The sequence below is a fragment of the Chelonoidis abingdonii genome, chromosome 9, assembly GCF_003597395.2.
Source record: "Chelonoidis abingdonii isolate Lonesome George chromosome 9, CheloAbing_2.0, whole genome shotgun sequence".
Classification (NCBI taxonomy): Eukaryota; Metazoa; Chordata; order Testudines; family Testudinidae; genus Chelonoidis; species Chelonoidis abingdonii.
In genome coordinates, this window is record NC_133777.1 from 46307674 (window position 1) to 46322801 (window position 15128).

Genomic DNA, 15128 nt, shown 5'->3' on the forward strand with positions numbered 1-15128 from the left:
GGCGCTGGGGGGTGGTCCTTCTGTTCTGGGACCTGCCGCCGAAGTGCCCCGAAGACCCGCAATGGGGGCCCCTGCCGCCGAATTACTGCCAAAGACCCGGCTGCACTTCGGCGGCGGGTCCAGCTTCGACAGTAATTCGGTGGCAGGAGGTCCCCGCCGCAGGTCTTCTGGGCACTTCGATGGGGGGTCCTGGAGTGGAAGGACCCCCCGCCGCCAAATTACTGCCGAAGCGGAGACCCCTGCCGCCGAAGACCCCAGGCCCCGAAATCCTCTGGGCGGCCCTGAGCAGTGCAGACCACAAGGCCTGTGGAAAAATCAAATGCCAGGCACAAGCAGAACCTCCTGGGAAGGAGGGGGCTGACCCACTGGAGGGAGTTGGCAAAGGACAGGTATGGCCTATAGGTGGCGCTCTACCAAATTTACGGTCCATTCTGATCAATTTCATGGCCAGAGGATTTGAAAATCAATTTCAAGTTTTCAGATATTTACCTCTGAAATGTCACAATGTTGTAGTGGGGGTTTTGCCCTGGAAGGGAGTTGTGGAGGAGCCGCAAAACTGTTGTAGGCGGGTTGTGAGATTGCCACCCTCACTTCTGCACTGCCTTCTGAGGAACAGGTGTATATACCTGAAGGGGGATGTTATCTCCCCCGTGAGGGTGGCTGTGCAGGGGAAGTGCCAGTTCCCTCCCTCCCCAGCCCAGGGCCATGGTAGGAGCCTACCCTTCCCCACCCCTCCAATACCTAGATTTCATGGGAAGGTCTGATTTCATGGTCCATGACTTTTTCGTGGCTGTGAATTTGGCCTACCTATGGGATGGTTTAGCTTAAGAAATAAGCAGAAAATAGGTTTGGGGCCTAAGTTAGCTCAAGTGTAGAAGAGTTTAGAAAACTGAAGTTGTTAGTGTGAGGAAAGTTAGCAATAAGTTGGAGATACTGTTATGGAAAGTAAGAGTTAGCAAGCATATGGCCTGGGGTTATGCTACTGTTTGGCTCTAACTGGCTTAAGCAGGGTTTTTAACGACTGTTTTTGAGAATTGTGACAGTTTTATTAAAATGTTATGTATAGTAATTGCGTGGGAAGGATATTGGCGCAGATGTTAACGTAAACCACATATAATGTAAAGAGTCAATAAGGAGGCGATGGAAATATAAGTAGTGTAAGGGGAAGTTGCATGTTCAATAGTCTGAGAATAGCTTCCACTGGGAGTTGTTTTGTTAGTTCGGTGAGCGCTCCAATTAACACCCCAAGGTACCATTCTGTCCCGGGGCTCTAAGGCTGTACTTCATGCTGTTGTCAGTGCACTGATCCCGCATTGATCCACAATCCAACACTCAGTGATGACAGTGTAGGTGGTAACTGCACACCTGTTTCCTTAACTAATCATTTTATTTTGGAATGAAGTTTGGTTTTATCATTCATAGTGTCGCCTAAATACATTTTCCGAAACCGACCTAGATGCTTGAACCTGGGTTTTGTTGCAGCCTTATCTGTAACAACTTACTATGAATTGGAAATATTTCAGCATCAAGGTTACAGAAGGTTACGCAGGGAAAGGGGTGAATCTGAGGAGTCTGTGCCACTGTTTCCTACTTACCTGAAGCAGCAGGCTCAGATAGGGAAGGGCTGCAACACCCAGTGGTTGCCGTAGCGTTCCCCTGGTCTGTGGCTGTGGAAAAGAACAAAGGGGAGGGGGTCATTTCTCCTTTCCTGGTCTCTGATAGAAACCGCAGGGGTTGAGGTAGACAATACAGCTGTATGGAGAACTAATGACTGCAGGGCACCTCTGGAGAGGGACTGCCATCAGTCAAAGTCCAGAGCATTTATACTGCACACCCATCTCCAAGGGCATTTGACAAACATCTCACCCCACAGGTAGGGAGCTGAGATAACACGGGCAGGGGCTATAGGGGCTGGGGAAAATTTGTGGAGAATCTGCCCTAAATTCTTTCCTAACCAGCAGGATTCCATTAGAGGCCAGAACTTCCCCAGCTCTGCTTGTCCCTGCTACTCTAGTTAATAAGAGATCTCTTGCAGGAGACAAGGAGAATGCAGACAAGGTTGGGATGGGAGTGCTGCATTGGGGTCCCATCAGAGAATTCCCTGCCAGTCCAGAAGGGCTAGAAAAGTCTGGGGGTTTAAATAAAGAAAAAATGCTCCAAAGAACTTTGGAGAAAACAAACCTCCTTCATCAGGAGACCCTGACTCCCCAAGCGCATGGAGATTCCATGCAGATTCCCAGTAGTCCCCTGCAGGTAGCTCTGAAGAGGACAGCAATGGGGGGAAAGGAGGGTCCATTTCTGGGGAGAATTCCTACTCACCTCCAGACCGGACCAGCAGTCAGCAGAGGTAGCCATAAAGATCCATATCGGCTCCTAAGACACAAACCAACATGAATGAGTCCTTGGGGCTTCCTTCCCATGACACAGACCGCACCATACTCACACATGCTCCTAGATGAGCCAAGGAGACCCAGACTTAGGTTTTTTGCTGCCTGCCTGGCTGGAGAGACAAGACAGCTAAGAGGTGGCGAGACCTCAATATTGATGTAAACATTTTACGAATAGCATTATTATAACTTATGTTTATAATGTTTGGTCATTACAAACATGTCTGTGCCATTACTGAACAGTCAAATATACATTTATCACCAGGATGCTTGAAAAAATGAGTAGTCCAGTTTTAGTTAGCTAGGTTATAAAATGTTCACACTAATCAAAGAAATTGCAGAAGGCTTCAGCTTTCTGCCTTCCAGAAATGAGCAAATGTCCAGAAAATTACATCTCCTTAACCATAAATCTGTTTATGTCCTGCAAGAGTATCTGTACAAACATGTCAAAGGCAGCTGTCCTCATTTTAATTTGCTTTAACTTTTATACTATTTTCTTTTTGTGCTCTGTTTAAAATATGTGTCAATTATTGGCATTTGTACTTTGTAGAAAATATTTAATAGAAGTTTAACTGGTAAAACAAACCACTTGTAACTCTAAGGAACTTGGGTCAAGAATCAAAGCACCCAAAAGAGTGTTTTATCTACACCAGAGCACCCACCCCTCTTCTATAAGCTGCCAGTTTAGTATAGATCTAATCCTTTAACTCAATAAAACACATGTTATAAAGAAAAATGTTTTAGGAAAGATCTGGCCCTATAGAAGGTGAGGATGTTATTTATGTTGGATATTCCAAACTGAATTGAGGGCTGGGCTAGGGCAGGGGAGGAATAGCTCAGTGGTCTGAGCTCTTAGCTTGTTAAACCCAGGGCTGTGAGGTCAATCTCTGAGGGGGCTATTTAGGAATTTGCAGCAAAAATCAAGACTTGGTCCTGCTAGTTAAAGCAGGGGAGTAGACTCAATGACCTTTCAGGGTCCCTTCCACTTCTGTGAGAGAAGTATATCTCCATATATGTTAGAACAATAAATCCAGGCCACAAAGTGTCCGCTTTGCAACAAAACCCTCTGCTTGGGGCCTTCAAACTTTAGAGAAAAATGTGTGTAGTTGAGAAGAAGTTTCGTAGAAAACTTTAGCAGATTTCTAAAATATTGAAATGGCAAACTGTTTTGGAGGGCATTGCACAGTATTTTAACTGAAGGAAAAGCATCTAATGTGGTTTTCTAATATCATTGCTACATGTAGTAAAATGCATTATGTATTAACATGAAATCAAATGACCTTGCTCAGCTGAGTACCACTATAAGAAGACATTTAAGTCTAGACTATTTATTATATTAATGAGGAATTAATTTGTTACTAGCAGAGCTCCAGCCACTCCTTCCCCCAACTCAGAAAGATAAGAATCATCTCTCCAACAATTGTTCTAAAGAATCAACAACTTCTTCAATCACTATTTAATCTAAAGACTTGCTAAGAATGATTTGATTTTCAAAGACTGCTTCAGGAACTAAAAACCTTCTCATAAAGAACAGGCATGTTTGGACTTTTTAAAAACAGAATTTCATTTCCTGCTGAACCCTAATGAAACTGAAGAAATATCTCAGAAAATGAACTGAATAAGAAGAGTTAAAAGACTAAATTTCAAGCTGTTCTGAGAATCTCCCCCACACAAACAAAGGAAATATAACTGTCAAGAAAGACTTACAGCCCTAACACATGTACCCATGAACAAACTGCCTATGCGTAAGATGAAGAGGCTCCATGAATGTACGGAGCCAAGTAAAGGGAGAGAGAGGTGTGTTTTTCTAAAATTACATGGAAATAGGAAAGAGGCAAGTATAAAAACTCTAAGTTCTGTGACCCTGCTCAAACTCAACTCATCCTCTCCTTCTCTACAAGCAAGCTGACACAGACAGAAGAGAGAAGCCTCGGAAAGAAACCAGCCCAAGGCAACCTCCCCAAAACTTCAGCATGTGTTGGTAAGAGAAGTTAACTAAAACCCTGCCAAGGGGTTAGAGTTATAAACACTTGTAACAGTTTTGTTGTGATATGAAAATACTGTTGTAATTTAAGATGTTAACAGTTTCTCCTGGCAACCACTAAATGGTTAGACCATGCATTTGGGAAAGAGACAAAGGCTAAATATTGGGAAACAGAGAAATTGTGGGATTTAACTGTATTTAAGATTCTAAATATTTTGTTCATTGGCCAGTCTCCAGACAGCTCCTTAAATGATTTCTTCTAACTCAGTAATTTTACTAATTTCTTCTGCTTCCGAGAGTTTAGTTAAAATTGCTTACTTTGCCCATCTAGATAAACAGTCTAGTTATTAATAGGATCTTCCTGCTCTTAAAATTATTTTGCCCATCCATAGTCAGTCTTAGTATCTATGACTCGCAATAACTTTGGGAAATAAGACCTTGGTTTCAACTTACCAAAAGAAAAGTGCCCCATCAAAGGCAGGGCTGCTCACAAAGTTGTTATCTGTTAAAAGTGCTCCAGAGAGAAGCACGCAGTTGAGACTGAACAGAAATCAGCCTTTTCTCATTTGTATTCTGTCTTTTCGTTGTTTTGTTCAGTGTTTTCTTTTCTTGAATAATCAAATAGCCATAGTTAGTAACAGTGATTCTTTTGCTTGGCTTTAATCCTGGTGTTCCCTAAGGTATGTAAAAGAGCCCCTGTGACTAAAACAGTGGAGTCACCCTCTGAATGGTCAGAAAAAGAGATAGGAAGAGCTAGCCCAGCATTGCTTGTTTCTCTAAACTACATATTTTTACCAAGTTTTGGGATAAAATTACTTGACATCCAACACAATTGAAAATTACCCTTTTCCACCCCACACCGAGTTCACAGCAGTACGAACTGGTTTAAATCAGAGTGAGTCAAATCAATGATTTTCACTGTGATTTAAATCAGCAAGCAGAGAAAATCTTGATTTAAATCAGTGATTTTAACCTTGTTTTCCATTTTTGCTGTTTAGATATTTACCTAAAGAAAGACTGATTGTCAGAGCTTGGTATAATTTCGTCTGTCTCTTTCCTAACCCTGAGGATACGCTAGGAAAGGTCCCTCACCTCTGTGCTGGGATGTTCGAGCCACAGCAGGATGTTGATGTCTCACATATAATTGCAGATGACAGTGAAGATGTGGATTCCTCTGCGAGTTCTGTGTAAACAGGTGCTATATGCTCCAAAAAATGCTCCCAACTGTCTGAAAAGCAGAGCCCAGACAGCCGTGTACTCCCTTCTCCAGCTCCCAGAGCACACTGAGCCACAGGCTGCCTACCCCCTTGGTGACATAGGGCCACTGCTGACATCATAGAGGCAAGGTGGGCTGGGGCTGTCTGGCTTGGGGTTTGCATCCCCCAGATTGGATTAAGGGGCATTGCTCTTGGCTTTTGTTGGGAATTTTAATCCAAGGGAGCCCTGGGGCCTCTCCACAAACCCTGTCTGTGTAATGTGTCATGAGAAAAGGAGATTCAACCACAAGGTGCAAAATCATTCTGTGTCAGTCCACTCCAGTATCTTGCCTCTTGCAGCAGCAAAGGGGAAGGTGAAATCCCCACAATGCACCTAGCCAGCTTTGCTGTTCTCTGTCACATGGGTCAAAAATTCCTTTCTCAGCCCTCAGGGACCATGGAATCCCTGAAGCGTGAGATTGGACTGGGCGTCTGTCTCAGCGTGAGACGCTCCAATTGCTAGTCCAACCACAGCCGCATTGGTGCCCTGCGCCGAGAGAATAAGAGGGCTGAAAAGATTCTTTCCTAAGGATACACACGGACACTAAATCCCATTCCTAAAGGCTACAATAAAAGGCAGTCAGAGCGCAGGACCCGTGGGTATTTCTTGAGTCCCAACAGCATGCTGGGGGCTGTACAACACAGGAGAGGCAGCGAATCTCTTGCTTGGTTTATTTGATTCCCCATTGTCCTGAGCAGGATCTTGTTTAAGGAAGAACTTGAAGGAAGAGAGGAAAGTTTGGGGCAGGAGCAGAGGAGAATAATGTTAGCTTGAGGAGCACCATGGCAGGGGATTGGCAAGGGAGAACCAGGGAAGGATGCAAAGGGAATGGCTGGGAGAGTGGCAGGAGAATGAGCCTGGAGAACTAGGTGGGGACGAAGTTTGCAAAGACTCAAGAAGGAGCTGCACTCGGGTGCTGAATGGAGCTGAGCGAATCAGTGACTTTTCAGTTTGGGGGCCAGTCAGAGAAGTAATTAAAAAAAATATTGGTTCGGTTTGGCCTGAAACAAAATTGTTTTGGTTGTTCATTTCAGGTTGTGTGGGGATGTTTTTCAAGACCTCCCCCTCACCACCTCTTTTTTTAAAGTTGCCTCAATTTCAAAATGAAAAGTGACAACATTTTGCTGTGGAATAGTCCAAACAGACTGGCTGGACTTTTAAAACAAAACATTCCCTTTTTGTGTGTGGCTGAAAGGATTTGCTGAAATCACATGTGGTTTGGGTGGCCCTGAGAGATGCATTTTTGGAGAATTTGCTATCTCTAGTGTAGGACCTGCGAGGGAGCCAGGGGAAGGATCAGAATGGGAAGGTCTGACGGGTGAGGTGATTTTACAGTGGGCTGTGAAGAGGAATGAGAGGAGATGTGGGGGAGAATAGAGTTAATGGGGTGCTGTGAGAGCAATACAGCGGTGCACAGACAATCCAGGAAGTCTTTGGAAAATGTAGGGAACAATTTTCTGGTGAAAGTGCTGGAGGAACCAACTAGGGACAGAGCTCTTCTTGACCTGCTGCTCACAGACTGGGAAGAATTAGTAGGGGAAGGAAAAGTGGATGTCAACCTGGGAGGCAGTGACCATGAGATGGTTGAGTTCAGGATCCTAACACAAGGAAGAAAGGAGAGCAGCAGAATACAAACCCTAGGCTTCAGAAAAGCAGACTTTGACTCCTCAGGGAACTGATGGGCAGGATCCCCTGGGAGAATAATGTGAGAGGGAAAGGAGTCCAGGAGAGCTGGCTATATTTTAAAGACTCCTAATTGAGGTTGCAGGAACAAACCATCCCGATGTGTCGTGTGATAGGCTGCTCAGGCCAGATGTCTACAGGAGAGTGATCAAAGGCAGATATATTAGCCCCAGGTTAAGTAGGTCCCCTTTCCCTGGATAAGGTAACAGGGAAGGTTCCAGAACAATCAGGAACTTTCTGGAAACAATTAAGGCAGACAGGCTGATTAGAACACCTGCAGCCAATCAAGACGCTACTAGAATCAATTAAGGCAGGCTAATCAGGACACCTGGGTTTAAAAAGGATCTCGCTTCAGTTTGTGGTGTGCATGTGAGGAGCAAGAGGCTGTGGCTGTGTTGCTGGAGGACTGAGGAGTACAAGCGTTATCAGACACCAGGAGGAAGGTCTTGAGGTGAGGATAAAGAGGGTGTTTGGAGGAGGCCTTGGGGAAGTAGCCCAGGGAGTTGTCATGCAGCTGTTACAGGAGGTACTATAGACAGCTGCAATCCACAGGGCCCTGGGCTGGAACCTGGAGTAGAGGGCGGGCCCTGGTTCCTCCCAGCTCCTGATCAGACACAGGAGGAGCTGACCCGGACTGTGGGTTCCACCAGAGGGGAAGATGTCTGAGATGAGCAAATCTACCAATAAGTGCAGGATCTACCAAGGTAGAGGAGGAACTTTGTCACAGTAGAAAGAATAGTAAATAACAGTGAAACCCTTGCTGATCTTAAACACAAAAAAGAAGCTTATAAGAGGTGGAAGACTGGACAAATGACCGGGCAGGAGTATAAAAATATTGCTCAGGCACGCAGGAGTGAAATCAGGAAGGCCAAATCATACTTGGAGTTGCAGCTAGCAAGAGATTTTAAGAGTAACAAGAAGGGTTTCTTCAGGTATGTAAGCAAAAAGAAGAAAGTCAAGGAAAGTGTGGGCCCCTTACTGAATGAGGGAAGCAACCTAGTGACAAAGGATATGGAAAAAGCTAATGTACTCAGTGTTTTTTTTGCCTCTATCTTAATGAACAAGTCAGCTCCCAGACTACTGCACTGGACAGCACACCATGGGGAGGAGGTGACCAGCCCTCTGTGGAGAAAGAAATGGTTTGAGACTATTTAGAAAAGCTGGACGAGCACAAGTCCATGAGGCCGGATGTGCTACATCCGAGGGTACAAAAGGAGTTGGCAGAGGTGATTGCAGAGCCATTGACCATTATCTCTGAAAACTCATGGCGATCAGGGGAGGTCTCGGATGACTGGAAAAAGGCTATTGTAGTGCCCATCTTTAAAAAAGGGAAGAAGGAGGATCTGGGGAACTACAGGCCAGTCAGCCTCACCTCAGTCCCTAGAAAAATCATGGAGCAAGTCTTCAAGGAATCAATTCTGAAGCACTTAGAGGAGAGGAAAGTGATCAGAAACAGTCAGCGTGGATTCACCAAGGTCAAATCATGTCTGACTAACCTAATTGTCTTCTATGATGAGATAACTGGCTCTGTGGATGAGGGGAAAGCAGTGGATATGTTATTCCTTGACTTTAGCAAAGCTTTTGCTGTGGTCTCCCACAGTATTCTTGTTGGCAAGTGGATGGGGTGGATGAATGGACTATATGATGGACAGAAAGCTGGCTAGATCATCGGGCTCAACAGGTAGTGACCAATGGGTCCGTGTTGTCTAGCTGGCAGTTGGTATCAAGCGGAGTGCCCCAAGGGTCGGTCCTGGGGTCAGTTTTGTTCAGTATCTTCATTTTTAATGATTTGGAGGATGGCGTGGATTGCACCCTCAGCATATTTGCAGATTACACTAAACTGGGAGGAGTGGTAGATACTCTGTAGGATAGGGATAGGATACAGAGGGACTTAGAGAAGTTAGAGGATTAGGTCAAAAGAAATCTGATGAGGTTCAACAAGGAAAGTGCAGAGTCCTGCACTTAGGACGGAAGAATCCCATTCACTGCTACAGACTAGGGACCGAATGGCTAGGCAGCAGTTCTGCAGAAAAAGGACCTGGGGTTTACAGTGGATGAGAAGTTGGATATGATTCAACAGTGTGCCTTTGTTGCCAAGAAGGCTAACAGCATTTTGGGCTGTATAAGTAGGGGCACTGCCAACAAATGGAGGCACATGATCGGAGGTTTAGGTTGGATATTAGGAAAAGCTTTTCACTAAGAGGGTGATGAAACATTGGAATGAGATACCTAGGGAGGTGGTAGAATCTCCTTCTTTAGAGGTTTTTAAGGTCAGGCTTGACAAAGCCCTGGCTGGTATAATTTTAGTTGGGAATTCGTCCTGCTTTGAGCAGGGGGTTGGACTAGATGACCTCCAGATGTCCCCTCCAACCCTGGTATTCTATGATTCTATGACTGGTGAGATTGGGCAGCAGCCTAGATGTGGGGTGGGGGGAGAAGGAGAAGGAGGGGCAGAGTTGTAGCTGACCCCAAGGTTGAGACTATGGGGTTGATGGAGAGGAGGGTGGCTGTGGGGCCGGCACTGGGGTGGGGGGAAGGTGTGGGGTGGCTGGGCAATACAGCTCTCCCAAGGGCTAGTATGAGTTGGGGGCAGAGAGGCAGCCATAGCCTGGAAAGTTTTTGTATTTGGTTTAATGGAATATATTGGCCTAGAGATTGAAAGGTGTTAACATGACCTGCCACTGTACGGCGCTAAACAGTGAAACAAGGCTTGGGATTTTGGAAGACACAGACATTGGTCTGGTCAGTCCCACAGCAAACACCCAGTTAAAAATCTTTGTAAACTTTTATTAAAGACACAGAACAAGAAGGAAACAGTTCACACATTTGAAATGTAGCGTATTGAGTGAGGCTTTTCTTTTAACAATATTCTTTTGCTATAGAGAGTTTTTAGAAGGGACAAGCCCTGTCTGAAGGTCTCTTTGATGGTATTAAAGATGGTAATAGCTGTCCCCTGTTTTTCCCTTTGTTATTTTGGGTTTTCTTGTTTGCTTTTGTTTGTTTGTTTTTGGTAGAGAGAAGGAGTTAGCTGAGATGGGCTGGATCTGTTGTTGCAGATGGATGCTGTTTTCGAAAAGACAGAATAAGTCAAAACACACAAAAAGGGGAAGATTGAAAAACTTTCCCTTGCAGCCTTACTGCTGGAGAACTAAAGGCACAGCACGTCTGATCAGCCGCTCTGAGACCTGGCGAACTTGTACCAGCATTGGGCTGCTTAGAACATTGCTTTTTGCTGCCTCTTTAGTCACAGGATCACAACAGTGCTGCAAAATATGCAGGCTTGGCCAGCTCAGCCAGACTCTTACTAAACAGAAGGCAAAAGTAGAGGGAGAGGGAAGAGGAGAAATAGGAGGGAAGGAAAATGACACACAAAGGCGGGGGTGACAGCAGGAACCAAAGTCTTACATTCCAGGTGGTGTTTGGGATTTGGCCGGAGCCAGTGGAGGTGGCCATGTCATCTGGGTCCCTCTCTCTCAGGCCTGGTCTGGACAGGATATTTCTCAGCATCAGGATCAAGATCATGAAGGCCCAACAGTGTTATGATGGATTCCGCGGTCCCTAGGAGATGGTGGATGTGGCAGCCAGGCTGTGAAGCTCACTTCTTCCTGTCCACCCATCTCCCAGCTAGTGAGAGCACTTCATTCTCCCCAAAAGGCTTTTTTTTCTAATGGACCCCAAAGGGAGTGATGGGTGGAATAGTCCTTCCTCTTATTCTTTTGTCCACCAATTAGACCTCATTTCCGACTCACCAGTTTTGGTCCCTTGATTTCCAGCCTCACAGTTCTCTTGTTGACCAGGCATGATTTTAACACTGTCCTTGAGTTTCTAGTTGGCCTTTCTGTTTGGGCTCACTCAGTCTGTCTCCCTTTCCTCAACATTCCCTGTTATGAGTTATTGGAACATTTTGATCAAGTTTTTATGCACTTACCCAAAGTTAAGCTTACAATTGGAATAGGCATATGAGGCCCAAGTTATTAGAACAGGCTCCACTAGCCTGGCTGAATCATAATGTGGTGGCTTGTCTTCCTCTCTCCTCCCCTTGAGCCATTTCTTTAGCCCTTCTCTTCTCTATGATTTTGATTCCCCCTTCATCTTCCCCCGCCCCCATTCTTTCCTATTCTCTTCCTCTGCATCTCCTCCAACCCTTTTCCCTGGGGCCGGTGGGCTCTTCCCCTGAGTTTCTCCAGCTCGCCTTCCCGCCAGGACTCCCTGTTTTCTCTCTTTTTCCCCCCCTCCAGCCTCTTTCTTTCCTTCTGTCTCTTTTTGGCTCTTCCTCCCCCAACCCACTTGCTCCCCATTCCCCAAGGGTATCTTTCCCTAGTGCCTGCCTCTGCTCCCTGCTTTTTCCTACCCATATAGGTACACACCCATGTACTTTCTCTCTCTGTATCCACACTCTCTCACAGGGTGACTGAGGAAGAGTCTAATTTAGAATGAATCAAAGCTCTTGACTCTCAAGGAAAAGCTGCCAAACTCTAGGATGCTCCCTGGCTCTGGCTTTCTGATCACCTCAATGTTCCTTTGTAACAAGAGTTTCTTGTGCTGCCCCTCAACCCCAGGTAGTATTGTTAGAGGCATCTGTTCTTCCAGTGTGCCACTGAGGAGCAATTTAGTGGCCATGAGAGATGCAAAGGCTGCCTAGAATTCTTCAGTGGATGCATATTTTCACTGGGCATTCCAGGGAGTCAGTCAAAGGGGTGGGAAGCAATATGGCTGCTGCTAAGTCTCTTTGATATGTGTGTGAGGAAAGTTCCTCTCTCTTTACAGTCTCTCCAACAAGCATTACCAAGCGTTCATCATTCAAAGTGCTTTAGCAAGGTGGGTGAGGATTACAATCTCCCTTTTACAGATGGGGAAACTGAGGCACAGAGAGGGGGAGGTCAACGTTCTCAAAAACTGCTACTGATTTTTGGGTGCCTTCATTTCTTGTGCCCAACTGGAGACCCCTGGGGGCTGGTTTTCAGTGGGGCTGCAGAGCCAGTATTCCCATTGCTTTCAACTGAATTTGGGGCTAGAGCTGGTGTGGAGGTAAAAGGCCTCTGCGTGGAGAGCCCTTGCCTTCTGCAGTGCTCTGGGGATGTGCAGGGCTTGAAGGTGGGCCTTGTGGCTTTGTTCCCTCTTCGCTCCCTACCAGGATGATGTGGAAGTATCTCAGCTAGGGTCTCATCATGGAGATTTCCTCCCTCAGAGCCTTCTACCATGGGTTTGACCATAGGGGTGGGATGACTTAGCCACAGAATCCTAAGAAACTGCATCCTGAAAACAATTGAAGTCAGATCAAAACCCTCATTGGACAAAGGATCATGGTACAGTAGGAGTGAATGGAGAGAACAAGCAACGGTGGTGTGGAACTTTCTGTAATTTACTACTTTCTGGAAGCCAAATTCTGAAATATGGGAAATTCACAGGGCCCAAATTCTTCTCTTACAGAGCTGTATCTTTAAATGACTACCCTTGCCTGATTTCTAGCCCCATAATAGCCCATGCTTATTAAAGTCTTAGGGGACAACGTGAATGCCTGTTGAGCACATTTGCGGAAGTGGGTATAGAGAGTGTATATTTTAATACATGATTGAGTTCAAGCTTCTCTGGTTGCTCACACTTCTGGGAATGATTTCAGCAACTGTTCTGATCATCAGAGAAGTTGTCCTAACAAAGGCCCTGATCTTACAAGCTGATCATTGTAGGTGGCTCACTGCACTTAGGATGAAGCTCACCGAAGACTCTGCAGGCGTCCACCTAGCAGGGTTTGAGCCCGAGAGTGTTTGAAAGGGGGTCCCCTTTCTACCGACGATTCATTTACAATGCAGCTGATGTAACAGTGACAACATAGTGGTGTGAGTAAAACTATTGGAAGGTGTAAATCGCCATGCAACGGGGTCAGACTCAGTAGAAGACCCAGTGCTATCGCTAATTACAATGGCTTAATCATCTCCCTCGCGTGCAGTGATGACTATAAAGTAGCACACGAAAGGGAGATGGAGGGACTCGACTGCCCGTTGCTGGGCGACAGGGAGAGGCGGGACCCAGGCCCCGCCCCCGGGGCGCTCACTCCCCACCGTACCACCCCCCGGCACCGGCGCACCACGCTGCAGCCGGCCGAGAAGTTCCTCTCCGAGGCCGGCTTCCCCGACTACAACCTCCGGGGCAGGTGGGAGCTGGACCGGTCCGGTCCGCCCCGCCCCGCCCAGGAAACAGCGGCCCGCGGGCGTTCCCCGTGCCGGCCCTGCGCTCCCGCCCGGGGCGGGGGAACTTTCTGTACTCTTACTACCTTCTGGAAGCCAAATACTGCAACATGGGAAGTTCACAGGGCCTAAATTCTTCTCTTACAGAACTGTATCTTTAAATGACTGCCCTTGCCGTGATTTCTAGCCCTATAATAGCCCATGCTCATTAAAATTCTTAGGGAACAATGTGAATGCCTATTGAGCACATTGGCAGAAAGTGGAGATAGTGTATATTTTAATACATGATTAAGTTCAAGCTTCTCTGGTTGCTCACACTTCTGGGAATGATTCAGCAACTGTGCTGATCATCAGAGAAGTCCAACGAAGGCCCCGATCTTACAAGCTGATCATTGTGAGTGGCTCACTGCACCTAGGATGAAGCTCACGAAGGACTCTGCAGGCGTCCACCTACAGGGGGCTGCTAGCAGGTTTGAGCCTGAGAGTGTTTGAAAGGAAGTCCCCTTCTACGATTCATTTACAATACAGCTGATGTAAAAGCGACAACATAGTGGTGTGAGTAAAACTATTTGAAGGTGTAAAATTGCCAGGCAACGGGGTCAGAGTCAGTAGAAGACCCAGTGCTATCGCTGATTACAAAGGATTAATCATCTCTCTTGCGTGCAGGGATGACTATAGAGTACCACGTGAAAGGGAGATGGAGAGACTCGAGTGCCCGTTGCTGGGCGACAGGGAGAGGCGGGACCAGGCCCCGCCCCCGGGCGCTCACTCCCCACCGTCCCACCCCCCGGCAAGGCACATGCGCAGTAGCCTACAGGTTCGTTGCTGGGCGACATAGAGGCGGGATGCAGGCCCCGCCCCGGGGGCGTTCACGCCCCACCGTACCACTCCCGCCGCACGGCACATGCGCAGTCTAGCTCACGGGTTCAGACTCCCCCTGTGGCCGGACTCTGGAGCTGCGCCTCCGTCCGTGTCCGCGCTGCTCCGCGGGGCCATGGCCGGGCCTCAGGTGCTGAAGCATCGGCGCACCACGCTGGAGCGGGCCGAGAAGTTCCTCTCCGGGCCCGGCTCCCCGACTGCAGCCTCCGGGGCAGGTGGGAGCCGGACTGGTCCGCCCCGCCCCCCGGCCGGGACCCTGGGCCGGCCGTGCGCTCCCGCCCGGGGCGGGGTCCGGCCGCCCCCAGCCCCTGCGGCGGCGCTTGCCCCCTCTGCCCCCCTCAGCGCCCTCACTTCCAGCGCCCCCCCCCCCGGTTCCTGGAGCGGCCCCTTCCAGCGCCCCCGGGTGCCTGGAGCGGCCCGGGCCGGGGTGGGTGCGGGGCTGGCTCGGGACGCTGGGCCCGGGGGTGCGCAGGCGAGCTGCGGAGCGAGCCCCTCTGGCCGGTGGAGGACCCGAGTCGCCACCGGCCCTGGTTCGCGCGGGCCGGGATCGGATGGGTCTGGGTTTGGAAAGCGACGTGGCTTCTTCGCAGTGAAACCCGCTGCTGGGGCTGTGGGTCAGCCTGAGAGTCGCAGTTGAGTCCAGCCGTGCCCCGGGGCGGGGCGATCGGGTGGGATGTTCCCCCCGCTACAGCAGGTGTCGCTGCTCCGAAGGCTTGGAGCAGGCGGGGGGGCAGGTGAGGGGATATTTGCAAG

At 48.0% G+C, this 15128-nt stretch overlaps 1 long non-coding RNA gene across 1 annotated transcript in view; it reads left to right on the forward strand.

The window, feature by feature from the left end:
• The first annotated feature begins 14915 nt into the window (after positions 1-14915).
• LOC142047319 (uncharacterized) overlaps positions 14916-15128 on the forward strand; it is a 117350-nt gene continuing 117137 nt past the window's right edge. The window contains exon 1 of the long non-coding RNA XR_012656533.1: positions 14916-15007. This is a non-coding gene — a long non-coding RNA (uncharacterized LOC142047319). The remainder of the gene's footprint in view (positions 15008-15128) is intronic.